The sequence below is a fragment of the Capricornis sumatraensis genome, chromosome 4 (assembly GCF_032405125.1).
Source record: "Capricornis sumatraensis isolate serow.1 chromosome 4, serow.2, whole genome shotgun sequence".
NCBI classification, from domain to species: Eukaryota; Metazoa; Chordata; class Mammalia; order Artiodactyla; family Bovidae; genus Capricornis; species Capricornis sumatraensis.
The window spans coordinates 161,957,212-161,977,125 of record NC_091072.1 but is presented as its reverse complement, the minus strand read 5'-3'; positions in this window follow the sequence as shown (position 1 = coordinate 161,977,125).

The following is a 19,914-nucleotide window of genomic DNA, read 5'->3' as shown; positions in this document are numbered from 1 at the left end:
TTCCTGTCTGAATGTTTGCACTTTAATAGAGAGAGACACAAAATAACTATATTCCTTGGTTATCCTCATTCTTCTGGCTTGAGACCCAGCTGTTCCTTGAAAGAACCACCATCCCTGTCTCTCTGTCACTTTGAGACCACTCAACCCACACACCTGGACCTCAGCCCTGGGATTTGGGCACATCTCCTTTTACACTTGTGTACAAACTCATTTTTTATCTTCTTTCTCAAGCAAAATCCTAGCTCCTCTGAACTGTGTGTCATCCTGTTAGCTGTCCAGCCTGTGTAGACATCATCTGGGGTCCAGATCCCTCTCAGTGCTTGTTACTGAGGCTGGGCCCTGCCTTTCCTCTGTGGGCCCATGTCCAGCATCCTCCGTGACATCAGCGTGCCCAAGGAGCATCTCTGCCCTCTCAGGGACTCGGTCTCCTAGTTCCTGGGGCTTTCTTCCGTCACCCGGTCCTCTCCCACCCCAGAGCCCAGGCAGCCTTGTCTCCAGACCTGCAAGAGGCAGTCACCACCTCTCTCTCCAGCGTCCTTTGCCTGCTGTTCCTCTTCACCAGTCCTCATTGTCCAACTCATGTCATCGTGAAGCTGAGTTAATCGCACCACCAGCCACCATTTGAAGCCCTGCCCCTCTCCCTGAGTCTTGGCTTCACCCCTGGCGCAGATCGGTCCATCATTGTAAATCCTCTTCTTAATTTCAGCTGCCTTGTTGCTCTCTTTCTCTGACACCCTGATCCCATTCTCCACCCACTCTGTACCTCACCCGGGATGCTGAAGTTCATGACAGCAAAACCCTCAATGTGGTTGCAAGACTTCAATTCTTAAATTTTCCATCACACTGGTTGACAAAATTGTCCAGTGCTCCTGACACATTTTGTAAAGCATTCATTTCTCCTTGGGGCAAGTGAACTGTCCTGCGCCTTCCCCCAGCTCTCCAGTCCAGCACCGTCTCATGGCTCACTGAGAGGACAGGAGCTGTCTCCTCCTGTTACCCTCAATCTGCCAGACCCCAGCCCCGTGCCCACCCGTCCACCCTCCCTTACGTCCTGAGGAGCCTTCCCACACTTGCAGACACACTCCCTCTGCCGCCTCCCCCACCGTCTCAGGACTCGCTTGCACTTTGTAAAGTGCCCCGGGCCTTTGAATCATTGACGTTTCCCCTGCTTGTGGGCTCTGGTAGGTGTGTTAAAAATGTTAGTTGCTCACCTGTGTCTGACTCTTTGCCACTGCAGAGACCAGGCTCCTCTGTCCATGGGATTTCCCAGGCAAGAATGCTGGTGTGGCTTGTCATTCCCATCTCTAGGGGATGTTCCTGACTCAGGGATTGAACCCAGGTTTCTTGTGTTACAGACAAATTCTTAACCGTCTGAGCCACCATCTTACAAAAATAAACAATAAATGCGGGTTCTCTTGGCTCCATACGTCTGTCTATCTGCTGTCTCATTGTTCGTCTTTTCGTCCCAGCAGAACGCACTCAGGTGTCATCGGTATCATCAGCTTTACTTCGCCACTTCAGGTTCTCTTCTTTTATATATATAAATGACGTCATACACACACACACACACACACACACACACACGCACACATACGTATGTAGATGTTCACATATATCCCTAGAGAAGGAAATGGCAACCCACTCCAGCATTCTTGCCTGGAGAATCCCTGAACAGAGGAGCCTGGCGGGCTACAGTCGATAGAGTGGCACAGAGTTGGACACGACCGAAGCGACTTAACATGCACGCATACAGAAACACATATATACGTGGCTATGCTGAATCTCAGTTGAGGCCCTTGGGACCTCTGATCTTCACCGCAGCGTGTGAGATGTAGTTAGTTCCTTGACCAAGGGTCACAGGGCCCCTGCGTTGAGAGCGCAGAGTCTCCGCCGCCGGACCGCCGGGAAGTCCCCGTGTGATCTGCTCACCTCGCCTCCCTCTGCCTCCTTGTCTCCACACTCCTGTCTCATGGTCACTAGTGACTTCCCTGTTTGACACAGGGATCTATTGGGCTGACTCTTCTTCCGTCTTGGCTTCTGAAACACCAGCTGCTCCTGGCAGCGTCTCTTCTAGTGATGGCTCCCTCTCAGCTAGGGCTCCGAGCCCTGGAGAGCTTTAGGACCCAACCCTGGGCTTATTCCTAAAGGACCCCATTCAGTCCCCTGACTGTGAACCCCTCCACCATCTCCCATCTACCCACTGTGACTCCCTAAATTCTATCCTTGGCCAGCAGGCTCAGGATTAGTGAATCTAACTGCCTTCTCTCATGTCTAATGTGGCTTCAGATCTGGTATGTCCACAGCTGAACTCTTCCCTTCCCCCCACAGGGCCCCAGAGCCTCTGTGGTCGCCCCACCTCTGTAAGAGGCATGGACATCCAGTTGCTCCTGCCCAAACACATAAATCCTGGACCCCTCATGTTCTGTCTTCTCCATTCCCGCCCCTCACCACCACACCCAATATCAGCAGATCCTGGTGCCCTTCCTTCCAGAAGCATCTGAAGCCAGCTCTCTGGTTTCCATGCCAGCAGTCATCATCTGGCCTAAGTTACTACAGTCCTCTCCCAGCTGGACGAATGCTACAGCTTTCCAAGTAGCGTCTTTCCTTCCACTCCTGGAAATAGACCTTGGTGAAGAAAGGCAATGGGAGAAGTGTGGCCTGCTGCCTTGCGGGGCATCTCAAAATGAGGCATTGAGGCCACCAGTTCCATGTCCTTAGTGTGGCTTATGGCTTCCCAGGTGGCTCCAGGGGTAAAGAATCCACCTGCCAATGCAGGAGACATAAGAGACGTGGGTTCGAACCCTGGGTCGGGAAGATCCCCTGGAGGAGGGCATGGCTACCCGCTCCAGTGTTCTTGCCTGGGAAATCCCAAGAACAGAAAAGCCTGTTAGGCTATAGTCCATAGGGTTGCAAAGAGTGGCACACGACTGAAGAGACTCATCAGATATGCAGTGTGGCTTACAAGAGCAAGAAGAGGCCTGACTGCCCAGCAATGTTAATCCACGATGCGGCAGACTTGCAGCAAATCGGGCCAATCTAGACTGGCCCAAAGTCAAGGAGGCTCATGAGCAGGAAGTGAGAAAAGCTTCACTGGAATTAAATACTATTTAGATTGTTCCCTCCAGTGCCAGAAAAGTGCTGGCTTCAAGATGGAGCAGAGAGCAATTTTTACCAAATAAATGATGGGAATGTCATCCCCAGAAACATTTTAAAAATCTCCTTGGCATCTGCTTTTAATCGTGTTATCTGTTCACCAGCATCCCCAAGATGGCACTTCTCAAGATTCCAGGATATAATTCCTATTCTATCATTTAACAACATTTGCTAAATGCTGATACTGTAACACATACTTTCCAAGGTACTTGGCAAAACAAAGATGAGTTGGAGACATGGTGACAAGTGTATATGGTTAGTAGACTCTGCGCCCATGCATTTTACTCTAAAAAAAGCAAACCAAGTCTTAATGAAGTCATAATGGAGTTTAAAATATCCTGAGGATCCTGCCTTCCCCAGATTCCCCTCCTAGCGCCTCCAGCAGAGGGAACCCTCCACGGGGGCAGCTACCCTCACCCGCTCTCTGAACAGCCGCCAACCTCCGCTGTTTCCATCAGGCTGGAGACTGACAGGGGGGCTTGTTAGACAGATAATCCGGGAGCTGGTTGGAATGAGCAGGCACCAGGCACCAGTCATGAGTCTGTGGGCTGCAGAGCCACAGAAACCCTGGTTGGGAAACGCTATAGGTATAATGAAAGTCGTGTCTGACTCTTTGAACCCCAGGGACTGTAGCCTGCCAGGGTCCGCTGTCCATGGAATCGTCCAGGCAAGGATGCTGGAGTGGTTGCCGTCTCCTTCTCCAAGAGGCCTTCCTGACCCAGAGATTGCACTGCAGTCAGATTCTTTACCACCGAGCCGCCAGGGAAGCCCCTAGCTATAATACACAAGGGAAATGTAGCTCTTGCCAAGGTCTCCCCGCTGGATTTACAGCTGGAGCCGTCAAAGAGGATTCCACAGGGGACATTGTTCCCACAGGATGACCTTACGGGAAAAAGAAAAGTGTCTGAGAGAGCGCAGAGGGGGGAGAAAGCTTTGTGTTTGGGCAATTTGATCCACAGGACTCAGTCATGAAAATAAGGCTTCTGAGACTTGAAGCAATTGGAAAGAATTGTTTAGCTTTACTTATCATTTTCCAGACTTATTTGACTGTAGATTTTCTCCCCATGGATCCTCCTTGACCCTCTCTCTTGTGATTCCCACCTGATGTGCTTGTAAGAAAGCCCTGAAATTTACTTGCATGAAAACCAAAGGGAGAAAGCAATCGTGGACATAAAGTAAAAAGGGAAATCTGAGGAGGGCATTCGTAATTGAGACAAGAGGTTTGTAACTATTTCATCAGATGCAAACGGGGCACTGTTGGTTGAACTCAGGGGGAGGTTTGACTGTGGACTAGGTCTTATGTCCAAGTGAGGGCACTTGAGAAGAAGGGAAGGAGGGCTTTCTGCCACTTGGAATTCATACTCAGCACGCAGAGCACTCAACATGCAGGTCGTTGCTGGGACAGTTCCAGTCCACAGGAGAAGAGAGGGCGGGAGAGACACTTTGGTGACAAGCTGTGTACTGAGCCAGAGGCAGGAGAGGCCGCTTGTGTGAGCCACACTTACTGAAGCCTGCACTGACCACACAACAGACTTCAGGCCTGCGTGCAGCCGATGCTTGTGGCAGCCTTGCAAACTCCAGATGTTAACTTTAACTTCAAGACCAGGAGTTCAGGGCTCACACAGCTCCAGCAGCATCTCCAGCTCACACAGGAAGGCAAGATCTGCCTGACTCCTAGCCAAGTCTCTCTTCTGCCTCATACCGCATTCAGCCTATGGCCAAGATGGGAGAGGATGGAAGGGCAGCAGGACGAGGCAAGGCCCTGGGAAGAAGCAGGGACTGAACACGTCACGTGTCTGCAGGAAGGACGCGGCAGCTCCAGCAGGGTGCCGAGCCCGGCGCCACTCAGGTTCGAGGCAGTGGCTAAAGAGAGAAGGGCTCATGGGCAGGCGGGCTGGGAAAACCAGAGGTGGGTGCCACAGCCATTTCTGGAACATCCAAGGACTTGGGGCAGCTTAAAGGCAAAACACGCACGTGCAGTTGGGAGACTAAAAGGAGAAAGAGGCATGGAAGGGGAAAGTATGTGCGTGTCATGTATGTATATACGGCTTACATAGGTCCATGTTATATAATACGTGCAAATATGTATATAGAGAGCTTATATGTATAAGCTATATATGCTTACATACTATATATACATACACTAACTATTTATTGGGTGGTTACAGTGTGCAGAAAGTGAATGACAGGAACAGGAAGAGCTGAGAAAACTCAAGTATAAGGTAACTGCCTGACACAGGTGACCACATAGTATTATTTCAAACAGAAAATAGTTTAAACTGTCTACTGAAGACTCAAGTGATCCACTAATTTTTAAAAATAAGTATAATATACACAGTAAGGGAATATAATCTTATAAGATGCTCTATTGACGTCAGAGAAGAGAAGAGTAAAAAAGTAACAAAGAATAGGTGCAATGAACAGAAAACTTTTACAAACAGAATAGGTATTATTATATTTTCAATGTAACAATTTGAATGGCCTTTAAACCATTAAAATGTTTACATATGAATGGTCTAAATATAGAAATTAAAATATATAGATTGTTAGATTTTTTTAAAAAAGACCCAAGTATATGTTATCAACAAGACACCCCTTTTACAGATAATGAGTGTGCTAGGTTAAAAGTACTCAGAAGAAATATAGTATAGCTGAATTTATTTCAGGTAGCTGACTTCTGGAAATATGAGGAAAATTATCAGGGATATAATGATAAAGAAGTCAAATCTTCAAGAAGACATAACAATCCTAAGTATATGTACCAGAGTGTCAGAATTCATCAGGTAGAAAGTTAAAAGAAGAAATGGGCAAATCCTCTATTACATGGGAAGACTTCAACACCCCCTCTGTCAGTACTGGATAGATCAAGAAGGCAGAAAATCATTAAAGGTATGGTTGACCTGAAAGGTACTATCAATCACCTGGATCTAATTGACATTTATAGAATACTTCATGAAACAACAATGAAACGCACACTCTTTCCAAGTTCACATTAGACACTCACCACCACAGAACCTATTCAGAAGCATAAGAACATCTTAAAGATTTGAAATATTTGGAATCATACAAAATCTGTTCTCAGATTTGGAATTAAACTAGAAATTACTGATAGAAAGATAGGTAGAAGACACTGAAATATCCAGAGATTAAATAATACACATCTAAGGGTAAAGGAAGAAATCTTGAAACACTTTTTAGAAACTAAGCTAAATAAAAATAAGATACAACTCATCAAAATTTCAAAAATAGTATTAAATGCATATCATAGACTATACGAAAGATCTAAAATCAATCTGCTATTATCTCACATTAAGAAACTAGAGAGAGAAAAGGCAATTTAATCTTAAAACAGAAACAAAACAAATCATAAAAAAAATAGAGCAGAAATCAATGAAATTAAGGTCAGGAAAACAATAGAAAAAATAACAAAATTAAAGGTTAGCTCTTTGGAAAAAAAAGATCAATAAAATTGATACATCTCTATGTAACCAAGAAAGAGATAACAAAATTATGAGTCAGTTCAGTTCAGTCACTCAGCCATTGACTCTTTGCAACCCCATGCACTGGGGCATGCCAGGCTTCCCTGTCCAACACCAACTCCCAGATCTTGCTCAAACTCATGTCCATTGAGTCGGTGATGCCATCCAACCATCTCATCCTCTGTCATCCCTTTCTCCTCCTGCCCTCAATCTTTCCCAGCATCAGGGTCTTTTCCAGTGAGTCAGCTCTTTGCATCAGGTGGCCAACGTATTGGAGCTTCAGCTTCAGCATCAGTCCTTCCAAAGAATATTCAGGACTGAATTTCTTTTAGGATTGACCGGTCTGATCTATCATAGGTAAAATTAATTGTTGGTCAGAACATAAAGTGGTATGGCCACTTTGGAAGACAGTTTAGATGTTAAGACAAAGTTAAACAGCATTGTCTTATCAGATGATCCAGTAAATGTAAATATATCTGTAGGTGTTTTCTCAACTGATATGAAAACTTATGTCTGTGAAGAAAGAATTCATGCCAACGTTTATAGAAGCTTTATTACCCAAAACTGGAATCAAACAAGATAGTCTTCAATAGATGATTAGGCAAACAAAATGTGATTGATCTATTTAATTAACACTATTATTCAGCAATGAAGATAAATTTATCTATCAAGTTGCAAATACTGCTGCTGCTAAGTCGCTTCAGTCGTGTCCGACTCTATGCAACCCCATAGGTGGCAGCCCACCAGGTTCCCCCATCCCTGGGATTCTCCAGGCAAGAACACTGGAGTCGGTTGCCATTTCCTTCTCCAATGCATGAGAGTGAAAAGTGAAAGTGAAGTCACTCAGTCGTTTCCGACTCCTAGCGACCCCATGGACTGCAGCCTACCAGGCTCCTCCATCCATGGGATTTCCCAGGCAAGAGTACTGGACTGGGGTGTCATTGCCTTCTCCCTAGTTGCAAATAGATGTGGATAAATTGTAAACATATATCTCTAAATGAAGGAAGTCCGTCTGAAAAGGGTCCATACGGTATGATTGCAATTATGTGATATTTTGGTAAAGGTAAAACTATAGAGAGAGGCAATATATCAATGTTTGCCATGTGTCAGGGTGTAAAGGTGAGGATTGAACAGGTGAAGTACTGGGTATTCTTTTGGGACAATGAAACTATTTGTATTACATGGTGATGGTGGAGACACACGTTTTTCATGGAGGCTGGAATTATCCACGTGGAAATGCACTAGGTAGGGTTGGAAAGACCAGGATGAAATTTTGTTTAGCTTAACAGATACAGATTGTTACGTGTAGAATTATGTCTAAGTGTGTGTGCATACATGGATTAGTATATACACATCTATTTCCTTGAGCTATCAGAATCAACAGCACCTCAGTAGAAACCAGGGTACCTAGCATCTTGTTTTCTAAATGCTGTTCTCCATGAAAGGAACCAGGGCTTCTTAGAGAAATGGCTTATATGAGTATTGAGGCCGGAAATATAGACAATGTTTGTGAAGCTTCTTGCAAAGCCATAGAGTGAATAAGTGCTGAACATGGACAAAGCTTGAACCTGCAGGACATAACAGTAAGTGAAATAAGCCAGAGAAAGACAAATGTTGTGTGATCTCACTTACAAGTGGACCCCGAAGATGCTGGACTCATAGGAACTGAGAGAAGAATTGCGGTGTCCAGAGGCTCGGATCCACGTGGCCAAAACCATGGTTTCCCCAGTGGCCATGTACAGATGTTAAGAGTTGGACCATAAAGAAGGCTGTGCACCAAAGAATTGATGCTGTCTAATGGTGGTGCTGAAAAAGACTTTTGAGGTTCATTTCAGCTGAAAGGAGATCAAACCAGTGAATCCTAAAGGAAATCAAGCTTGAATATTCAATGCTGAAGCTGAAGCTGCAACACTTTGGCCACCTGATGTGAACAGCCAGCTCATTGGAAAAGACCCTGATGCTGGGAAAGATTGAGGGCAGAAGGCAAAGAGGGTGACAGAGGATGAGATGGTTGGATGGCATCACTGATTCAATGGACAAGCTTGGGCAAACTCTGGGAGATGGGGAGGGACCAGGAAGCTTGGTGGGCTGCAGTCCATGGGGTCTCAAAGAATCAGACATGACTTGGTGACTGAACAATCACAGGAAAGAGTGATGGAAAAGATTCTGAAACAGCCAGCATCTGTTAAGACTAGGTAACAAGATTCGGTGTAAGACTTAGCTTGATAATTACACAGATATTTTGAAACCTTATTCAGAATCACTTATTCCCCAAATAAACAAGTTATATTCGCCTATTTTATTGTTATACTAAAAAATCTATTACATTATAGTATGCTGTTATATGAAAATGACTAAAGATATTTATAAAATTGTAATCTCTAGCTCCAGGAGTATAATTGGTAAAATATTCCTCATCACAGTTACAAAGATTGTTTTTATAACTTGCACAGTCCAAAAATTATAGGACTAGGTACTTGGAAATTAACTTGAAATTTTATTTGAAGATCGAAAGGTCTAGAGCAAGAAGGTATGTCAGTAAAGCAAAGGAATAAGCTGATGGGAGATGACACACAACTCCTGATGAAATAGATGGCTGTGCCCACTGCACAGATGGCAGAAAGTGTGCCCGAACCCAGTAGCTGCTCAGCTCAGATGGCTCAAGGGCCAGGGCTTCTGCCCTAGGCAGGATCAAGGTGGTGAGTCAGGGGGACAAGATGAGGAGCAAGACTGACGGTCCCCAGCAAAGGAAGTGGACGGGAACAGAGGCCCAGGCCATTCAGGGCAAGGCTCGATTGGTGATCAGCTGCAGAAACCAGCGTGGTTACTCCTGAGTTTCTGCAGGACAGCATTCAAGTCACACTGCGCAGCTCTGGGGGTGGGTACAGCCGATCAGGTCAGCCTACTTGTGCCCATAACCCTTCCCAGGCCCTCAACGTCCTCGTAAACAGCAGGGTGTCAGCACTTTCCTGCCACCGCCTGCTGAGAGTCAACAGTAATGAGGTCCCTGCCAGCAGCCAGGTACAGCAGGAGTCTTGGGTGAGCGCAGGGCCCCTGAGGCCAGATGGGAACTCCACACAGGGCATGGGGACCAGAGGGGACTCACAGGATCAGGGAATGTTCTTGTCCTCGTTATCGAAGCTCGTCCGGGTGGAAGTCACCTGTGGGCATGTTGACGGTCCACCTTCTCTGTGCTGGAACTCGGGGTGGTGTCTCCTTGGTAGACCCTTTGTAACTTTCATTGGAGTATGTCTGTGCATATTCAGTCACGCCCTACTCTTTGCAAACCCATGGACTATAACCCTCCAGGCTCCTCTGTCCATGAGACTCTCCAGGCAAGAATACTGGAGTGGGCTGCCATTTCCTTCTCCAGGGGATCTTCCCAACCCAGGGACTGAATCTGTGTCTCTTGTGTCTCCTGCATTGCAGGCAGATTCTTTACCACGGTGCCACCTCAGTCAGTTTAGCTTAGTTCAGCCGCTCAGTCGTGTCCGACTCTTTGCGACCCCATGAATCACAGCACGCCAGGCCCCCCTGTCCATCACCAGTTCCCGGAGTTCACTCAGACTCACGTCCATCGAGTCGGTGATGCCATCCAGCCATCTCATCCTCTGTTGTCCCCTTCTCCTCCTGCCCCCAATCTCTCCCAGAATCAGAGTCTTTTCCAATGAGTCAGCTCTTCACATGTGGTGGCCAAAGTACTGGAGTTTCAGCTTTAGCATCATTGCCTCCAAAGAAACCAGGGTTGATCTCCTTCAGAACGGACTGGTTGGATCTCCTTGCAGTCCACCTGGGAAGCCCTTATTGAAGGGCAGTTGATTTAAAGCCACTTGTTAGTTTCAGACATCCAGCTGAGTGATTCAGTTACAGTTATATAGCTGTCAACGCAGCAGGCTGGCCTCACTCCCTGGTGCTGGCGGTCACCCAGCCACATGTATACATATAAAGCGCGCGTTGTTTTCCATGATAGATTGTCACAAGACACTGAACATGGCTCCTCGCGCTTTGCAGTGGGCCCTTGTTTGTCTGGTTTGTATACAGATGTGTGTCCCTGCTCATCACACACTCCTAATTTACCCCTCCTCCTCTTTTGCTTTGGGAACCATGTTTGTTTTCAGTGTCTGTGAGTCTATTTCTGTTCTGTAAGCAAGTTCACTTGCATTATTGTTTTTTTTTTTAGATTCCACACATGAGTGCCATCATACAAGCAAATCATACAGTATTTGTTTTCCTCTGTCTGACTTAGTGTACCTGGTATGATAATCTCTAGGTCCATCTAGGTTACTGCAAATGGCATTATTTCGACCTTTTTTTATGGCTGAGTAATATTCTGCTGTGTGTATATATGTCATATGTATGTATGATATATACGTGCGTGTCTTCTTCATACATCCCTCTGCTGATGGACACTTAGATTGCGTCCATGTCTTGGCTGTTGTGGATGTTGCTGCTATGGACATAGGGATACCTGTGACTTTTCGAGTTGGAGTCTTATCTGGATATGTGCCCGGGCATGGGATGGCTAGACCATATGGTAGCTCTATTTTTAGTTTTTTGAGGAACCCCTGCCCTGCTCTCCATGGTGGCTGAACCAATTTACAATCCTGCCAACAGTGGAGGAGGGTTCCCTCTTCTCCACACCCTCCCTGGCACTTCCTGTTTGCAGATACTCTGATGGTGACTGCTCTGACTGGTATGAAGTGGCACCACTGTGGTTTTGGTGCATGTTGCTCATTTGTCTTCTCTGATGGATCCGTTTGCAGCTCTGGAGTCCCAGTCAGCCTTGGGCGCCCAAGGAACCCACAGAGGCCCTTTGCCAGGGTGAGGAGGTCAGCCTACACCAGGCCAGCCAGGCCTCGAGCTGCCAGCCCCAGGCAGTGAGGCCAGCCTGTTGTGAAAACCTTCACAGATGAGGAGTTATTTAAAAGTGCGCTGGAAGCCATAAACTATTAAAGAAACGTGAGGTATTATGAAGTCTGGCATTTAATACAATATCATTAAAGCCGTTACAGTTTATTTTTAATTTTATAAGCTAAGCTAATGCCTGTCTAATTTTGAAATGTTTCCCAAACCACTGTAGTGAGTATATAAAAGGCTAAAATGATGGAATGTGTGCGCCCTGGAGCTCCATGGAGGAAGGGCTGTATAAATCCTGGGAACGGCTTCCCTCCACCAGTGCATGCTGGGAAACTCCCACCTGCACCAGGAGCCCTGTCAGCTGACAGAGGTTGTCTTTTCCCCAAGGTATAGGGCAGGCAACATCACGGCTTGGGAGATGAAGGGGTTTCTTCTGAGCAGCTGGGTAGGGGTCCTGAGTTCTCACCACTCCAAGAAAAGAGGTCTTGGTCCCTCCCTCTGGGCGGTTAATCCGGTTTTGCATGCAATTTGATTCCATGGTTTTTGAATCCCAGACAAGCCAGAAGAAGGGTCTCCAAGGCGAGGTGTGCTGTGAAGACACGCAGGAGCCAGAGGAGGAACTCAGGACGTGATGGGAACAGATTGGAGAACTAGCAGCGCCCACGGGCGAAGCCCCTCCACCCGGTGCAGCCTTCAGCACGCCGAGAGCTCGGGACTGAAGCTGGCTCTTGGCTCCGTCGAGTCCTAGACCCTCCAAAGGGTGAATGCACTAGATAGGCTAGGCTTCTGCAGCCTCTAATCCTCGGAAATGCTCTTCTCACCAGCGTCTGTGGCTGGACATGTCTCGAGTGTGCTGCCTGCCTCTTGGTGTTCCCAGAGGCCATGCCATCCCTAGATGAGCCGGGCTCCCATGTGGCTCCGGGAGGCCCAGCCAGAGGGGGAGGACCTGGGGGGCTCTGGCACATCCAGGAGCAGATGGATGACATGTTCCAGGTGCCAGGAGGAGTGACAGAGCGAGGGCCCAGCCCCAGACACTGTCGTGGGTCCTTGTCCCATTTCTGGGGTGTCTAGGGGCTGGCACTCAGCAGTGAGTCCTTTGCAAGGTCCACCATAGAAGCCAGCTCCTCCAGGAAGCCCCCCAGGGACAGAAGCTGTGGATGATCAGGTCACCTCGGACTGCAAGGGTGCCCTCCGGTTTTCCAAGGAGACGGGGAGGTACTCTGAGTTCCCGTCTCTGAGTCTATCTGTGGACACACAGGAGGCGGTGCTGCACGCGGCCCTGTTGGATGATCTGGAAGCAGGGGAGGGGAAGGTCACACAGCACCGTGTCCCCGCGACAGTGACATCAGCTGTCACTCAGCCACTCAGTGGCGCTGCTGACAGCTGGGGCATGCAGTGGTGAGCCACCCAGAGCCCTGGCCCCTAGGGCAGGAGACCCCCTCAAGGCAGCCAACCCCACCGCCCTCCCAGTCAAGTCCTGGAGCGTCCACACGCCGGCAGGTGGCCAGCCCCGGGCTTGGCAAGCTCCATGTGTCTCGTCTTCATTACGGAGAAAAAAATAGGACTTCCTGGAGATTTGCTGCGAGAAAGAAATGAGCTAATCCCCGTCAGCCCCTTCGCCCGAGTCTGGCACGGAGTGCTAAATAAATATTAACTAATACTAATGTGGTTCTTGCTGGGTTTATGGAGGAGACAAGCACTGAATAAATAAGGAAAGAAACACATAGCCACACGTCTGTGGAGGCGGGGCGGGGCGAAGCCAAGGAAGGCCCCCAGGGCAAGGCCTCCGCAGCTTCCCCCTGCCCCTCCCTCTTTCGTGATCTGTGTGTCTGTGTTTGCCGGTGCCCCCCACCCGCCACTCAAAGCGGAGTCTCCGGCTTTCCAACAGTGCTCCCTGGAGCTCAGCAGAGCCCCAAAGGCAGTGGCCACTCAGCAAGGATTTATGAATGAGCTTGAAAAAGAAGTAGCAGCAGGACAGAGGGGCCCCTGGGTGAGCAGACGCCAGGTTGAGGTGTCCCACCGGGGACTCAGACCGCAGAGAGCAGGTCCCCAGCTGGGCGTTAAGCACCTTGTGTCAGGGCCAAAGTGACATTGCCATCGGGAGAAGCAGAAGAGGCTGCCGGCCCGCGGTCCCTGGAGGGCCAGCGGCAGCGTCTGCCATCAAGCAGGAGGGCTGGGCCACTGTGGAGGCCTGGCTGGCAAGAGCGAGGCCCCTGAGGCCCCCCTGGAGGGGAGGTGGGCCTGGGCCTCTGCGAGGGCCCCGGAACCGAGTGGCCTCAGCAGGACTGCGCCTGGACGTCTACCCTGGGCAGCGGGAAAGGGTCTGCCCTCACAGGACAGTGGCCGATGAGCTTCAGGGGGAAGGGGGAGCGGGAGTGAGGCGAGGCTGCGGCTGCAGGAGCACAGGGCATGGCTGACCCGACAAGGGAGGCACGGGGGCCTCGGTGCCAGCGGGTGGAGGGTGTCCCACGCCGGAGGGCGCTCAGTGTACCTTCCATGTGTCTCAGTGTCGTGGCCCCATTGCTGGGGCCCTGGGGACCCCAGGGCACACGTGTAAAGCACCCCTGGGTGCCTGCACACAGTAGGCGCTCAGCCAGTATTCCTGGAGGCTTGGCAGGAGGCCCACCCTGTCCTGCGGTGCCAGGCCTGTGGAGGGGAGTCATTGTCCCCAGGAATTTGCACAGATGTCCTGGTTGGCCCCATCTGAGAGTCCAGGGCAGACCCTCATCTTCAGCACAGAAAAAGGGGAGGGTGGTCCACACCCCGCCCGTGCCCCTGGCTGCAGAGCAGCCCCCAATGGCTGTTACCTGGCTTCCCAGGACACCGAGACAGCAGGAAGGAGTTTAGAAGGGATGCTGTGAGGTGGCTCCACTCCCAGGAGGGACAGACTTGGAGGCAACGAGGCGCCCGCTGCCCTGCAGGCTGCCGTGCCCCACCCCCGCAAGTGACCACTGCCAACACCGGCTGCACCGTAGCCCCTGGGCTGTGCCGTTGTGTCAGAAGAACATGCTGCAGTGACTGGCGTCTCGCCGATTTGCATGCCGCTCCATGCTGAGCCACCTGTCCTGGATCGCACGCCTGCTTCTCCAGGGTCTGCTGAGAGCTCCATCACACCTCCCTCCTTCCATCTGCCATTGACTCCTGCTTCCTGAGCCCTTCCTCCTCTTGTAAGAAACCAAGAGAGGTCCTCTCTGGTCCTGCTGAGCGACATCCAGGGACGCTCCCTGTGACCAAGTGCCCAGACCTCAGTGTAGTTTGACAAACTCTTAATTAGCATCTGCTGTGTGCCAGCCTCAGGGCCAGGGCCCACAGATCCAGACTGAGTGGATGGATACTCCTCAGGGGCAAGCTCGGTCTCCCAGGGAGGCAGATGCCCAGGGCAGAAAGAGACACAGAGGACTCACGTGTGTGTTTCCGGGGGCTGCTGCCCCAAAGGACCACAGACCTGGACGTCTGTTCGCTCATGGTCTGTCTCCTCTCCTGAGTCCTGTAAAGACCCAGGTGCTTGGATTTAGTTCAGTTCAGTTCAGTTCAGTCACTCAGTCGTGTCCGACTCTTTGCGACCCCATGAATCGCAGCACGCCAGGCCTCCCTGTCCATCACCAACTCCAGGAGTTCACTCAGATTCACGTTCATCGAGTCAGTGATGCCATCCAGCCATCTCATCCTCTGTCGTCCCCTTCTCCTCCTGCCCCCAATCCCTCCCAGCATCAGAGTCTTTTCCAATGAGTCAGCTCTTCACATGTGGTGGCCAAAGTACTGGAGTTTCAGCTTCAGCATCATTCCTTCCAAAGAAATCCCAGGGCTGATCTCCTTCAGGATGGACTGGTTGGATCTCCTTGCAGTCCAAGGGACTCTCAAGAGTCTTCTCCAACACCACAGTTCAAAAGCATCAATTCTTCGGTGCTCAGCTTTCTTCTCTAAGGCTCCATCAAATCCAGGATGATCTTAGTACAAGACTCCTCCCTGAATGGCATCTGCAAAGACCGTGGTTCCAAATAAGATCACACTCCAGATAGTGGTACGTATCTTTTGGAGCCACAGCTGAACCCACTACAGGTGTGAGACCGTGAGGAGGTGTGCTGAGCACAGAGTTAAAGGGAGGGCGGCAGCCTCCTCTGTCCCGGGGCAAGGAGGAGCCAGGGGTAGACTCTGGTCAAGCTGAGATCAGCGCCCTGCTGCCTTCACTTCCGGGCCAGCATCCAGTGTGGCCCAGGTTTGGAGCTGGACCATGCAGGGGTTTGCTCTGGTCCTCGTATCTCCCAGGATGAGGACGTGTCCCTTAGACACAGCCCTACACTGCTGGACAGCAAATTCCCCATTTCCTATGGAGCTATTGGCTTAGAAGAGAAACAAAGTCCTACCTGCCTAGTAGGACCTTACGGCGCGATGGGTCCCCAGGATGGGCCTGAGAGGAATATAAATCGGGTGAGAGGCATTGGGCCTCAGCTCCTGATCTGTGATCGAGCAGAGCTGTTGGAAGCTTCAGGGGGCCTACTCCTCTTGAGATTCTTAGTGGAGATGACAAATAGACTCAAGGGATTAGATCTGGTAGACAGCACCTGAAGAGCTACTAACAGAGTTTCACGATGTTATACAAAACCATCCCCGAGAAAAGGAAAGGCAAGAAAGCAAAGCGCTTGTCTGAGGAGCCTTTACAAGTAGCAGAGAAAAGAAGAGAAGCGAAAGGCAAGGAAGAAAAGGCAAGATATACCGAACTGAATGCAGAGTTCCAGAGAATAGGTAGGAGAGATAAGAAAGCTTTCTTAAGTGAACAGTGTACAGAAATAAAGGCAAAAAAAAAAAAAAAAAAAAAAACCCAGAATGGAGAAAGACTAGAGATCTCTTCAAGAAAATTAGAGCTACCAAGGGAACATATCATACGAGAATGGACACAATAAAGGGTGGAAATTGTAAGGACCTAACAGAAGCAGAAGATATTAAGAAGGGATCGCAAGAAAATGGATGTGAGACTTGGACCATAAAGAAAGCTGAGCGCTGAGGACTTGATGCTTTTGAACTGTGGTGTTGGAGAAGACACTTGAGAGTCCCTTGGGCTGCAAGGAGATCCAACCAGTCCATCCTAAAGGAGATCAGTCATGGGTGTTCATTGGAAGGACTGATGTTGAAGCTGAGGCTCCAATACTTTGGCCACCTGATGCGAAGAGCTGACTCATTTGAAAAGACCCTGATGCTGGGAAAGATTTAAGGCAGGAGGAGAAGGGGATGACAGAGGATAAGATGGTTGGATGGCATCACCAACTCAATGGGCATGGGTTTGGGCGGACTCCAGGAGTTGGTGATGGACAGGGAGGCCTGGCATGCTTCAGTCCATGGGGTCGCAAAGAGTTGGACGCAACTGAGCGACTGGATTGAACTGAACTGGCAAGAATCCACAGAAGAATTATACAAAAAAGCCTTACAGACCCAGATAGCCATGATGGTGTGATCACTTACCTAGAGACAGACATTCTGGAATGTGAAATCCAGTGGGCCTTAGGAAGTATCACTACGAACAAAGCTAGTGGAGATGATGGAATTCCAGTTGAGCTATTTCAAATCTTAAAAGACAATGCTGTGAAAGTCCTGCACTCAATATGCCAGCAAATTTGGAAAGCTCAGCAGTGGCTACAGGACTGGAAAAGGTGTTTTCATTCCAGTCCCAAAGAAAGGCAATGCCAAAGAATGCTCCAACTATGGCACATTTGCACTCATTTCACATGATAATAAGGTTATGCTCAAAATCCTTAAAGCTAGGCTTCAGCAGTACATGAACTGAGAACTGCCAGACATACAAGCTGGGTTTAGAGAAGGCAGAGGAACCAGAGATCAAATTGCCAACATTCACCGGATCATAGAGGAAGCAAAGGAATTCATTCTGCTTCATTGACTACACTAAAGCATTTGATTGCGTGGATGACACTAAACTGTGGAAAATTCTGAAAGAGGGGGGAATATCAGACCAGCCTACCTGAGAAACCTGATTGCGGGCCAAGAGGCAACAGTTAGAACCAGACATGGAACAACTGTTTCAAAATCGGGAAAGGAGTATGACAAAGTGTATATTGTCACCCTGTTTATTTAACTTCTACGCAGAGTACATCATGTGAAATGCCATGCTGGATAAATCAAAAGCTAGAATCAAGATTTCTGGGAGAAATATCAATAACCTCAGATATGCAGATGATAGTGTTCTAATGGCAGAAAGTGAAGAGGAACTAAAGAGCCTCTTGATGACGGTGAAGGAGGAGAGTAAAAATGCTGGCTTAAAATTCAACATTCAGAAAAACCAAGATCATGATATCTATCACTTCATGGAAAATACAAGGAGAAAAAATGGAAGTAGTGACAGATTTTATTTTTTTGGTCTCCAAAGTCACTGCAGATGGTGACTGCAGCCAGGAAATTAAAAGATGCTTGCTCCTTGGATAGAGCAAGATGAGAGGATGAGATGGTTGGATGGCATCACCGACTAGATGGACATGAGTTTGAGCAAACTCCGGGAGTTGGTGGTGAGCAGGGAAGCCTGACGTTCTGCGGTCCACGGGGTCACAAAAAGTCAGACATGACTGAGTGACCGAACTGAACTGCTTCTTGGAAGAAAAGCTATGACACAGCTAGACAGCATATTGAAAAGCAAAGACATCACTTTGCCAACAAAGGTCTATATAGTCAATGCTATGGTTTTTCCAGTAGTCATGTAAGATGTGAGAGTTGGATCTTCAAGGCTAGGCAGCAAAGAATTGATTCTTTTGAACTGTGATGTTGGAGAAGACTTGAGATTCCCTTGAACCACAAGGAGATCAAATCAGTCAATCCTAAAGGAAAACGACTCTGAATTGGAAGGACTGATGCTGAAGCTCCAATACTTTGGTCACCTGATGCAAAGAGCCAACTCATTGGAAATGACTCTGATGGGAAAGATTAAGGCCTGGAGGAGAAGAGGGCAACAGAGAATGAGAGGATTAGATAACATCACTGATGCAGTGGACACAAACTCTGGGAGACAGTGAAGGACAGGGAGGCCTGGCGTGCTGCAGTGCATGGGGTGGCAAAGGGTCGGACACGACCGAGCAGCTGAGCAACAACGACAGGGTGGAGATGCGCTGCCAGGACTCGGCATTGCCAGGATGGCCACCTCGGGCCACGGAAGGACGTGTGGACAAATGCTGGTCATTGGGAGTGAAGCTGAATCCGCTCTTTGTGCTCCGTTAACATGCCAGATGCTCAGTTGTGTCCGAGTCTTTGCGACCCCGTGGACTTGCCAGGCTCCTCTGTCCATGGGCTTCTCCAGGCAAGAATACTGGAGTAGGTTGCCATTCTCTTCTCCAGGGGATCTTCCCGACCCAGGAATGAACACACATCGCCTGTGTCTCCTGCAGGTTCTTTACCACTGGGTCAGTGCGGAAGCCTCTGCGCCCAGTACCGAATGAAATCTTGGAAACAGAGTTTGAGCTGAGTTAGAAAATGACAGCTCTACTTCTTTGCCAGGCAGAGAGGGCCAAAGCCAGCTGGTGCCCTCAAACCTGTGTGTCCTGACCTAGAAAGGGGAGTGAGGAAGTCAAGGTTCAAAGAGGGTGTGGTCAGCTCAGGGACTTTCTTCTGATTGGTTGGTGGTGAGGTCAGCGGGAGTCAGCATCACCAGCCTCCAGGTTCCCCCAGGTCTGGAGTCCACGTGCTGGTGGGCAGCAGACCGTCCACTTCTCCGCCTGGTAGCAGTTTCAGTATCTGCAGAAAAGCTCAAAGGTACTGTTCTGTGTGTCCCTTGAGGAGGAACCAGGATCTGTCCCCAGGCTGCACCACTGTTGCCTGACTGCCCCTGACTGTTTCTTCAGCCCCTCCCTTCCATGATCAGCTCCTGTTTCAACCTGCTGCTGGAACTCAGGGAAGGTCAAGGGGGCTGAACGAACCTATTTCCTGTAATGGAGGAACAGGTGACACAGAAGGGCTTTTGCGCCAGGACTCCCACAGCGTTGTGCTCGGTTTCAAAAGTGCTGTGTAAATGCCAAGCACTGGTGCAAACACTCAGCTCCGAAGGAAGGAGCTCAGAACAGGGTCGCACCGTGGGGGCTGTGGGTCCCAGGCCTGGAGGAGGGGTGGGAGGAGGGCTGCCCCTGCGGGCAGTGGAGGCCATCTGCCCGGGGGGAGCACAGGGACTCGGGCGCCCCTGCCCTGCACCCTGACTCTGGCCACGCGCTCTGACCCTCGCATGGCCTTGCCCGTCGCCTCACCCTCTCTCCAGGGAACCCCCTTCTCCTCTCCCGGCTCAGGGGGTGATTCAGGTGGCCTGTCTCTGCCTCCTCAGCCCACAGAGCTGGTTTCTTTGATATTTCCCTGTTGATTCCCATCTTGGACATGGGGCCTGTCTGTCTCCCCACAAAGGTCCTGGCACAGCAGACACTCAGCAAGTATTTGCAGGGTGAAG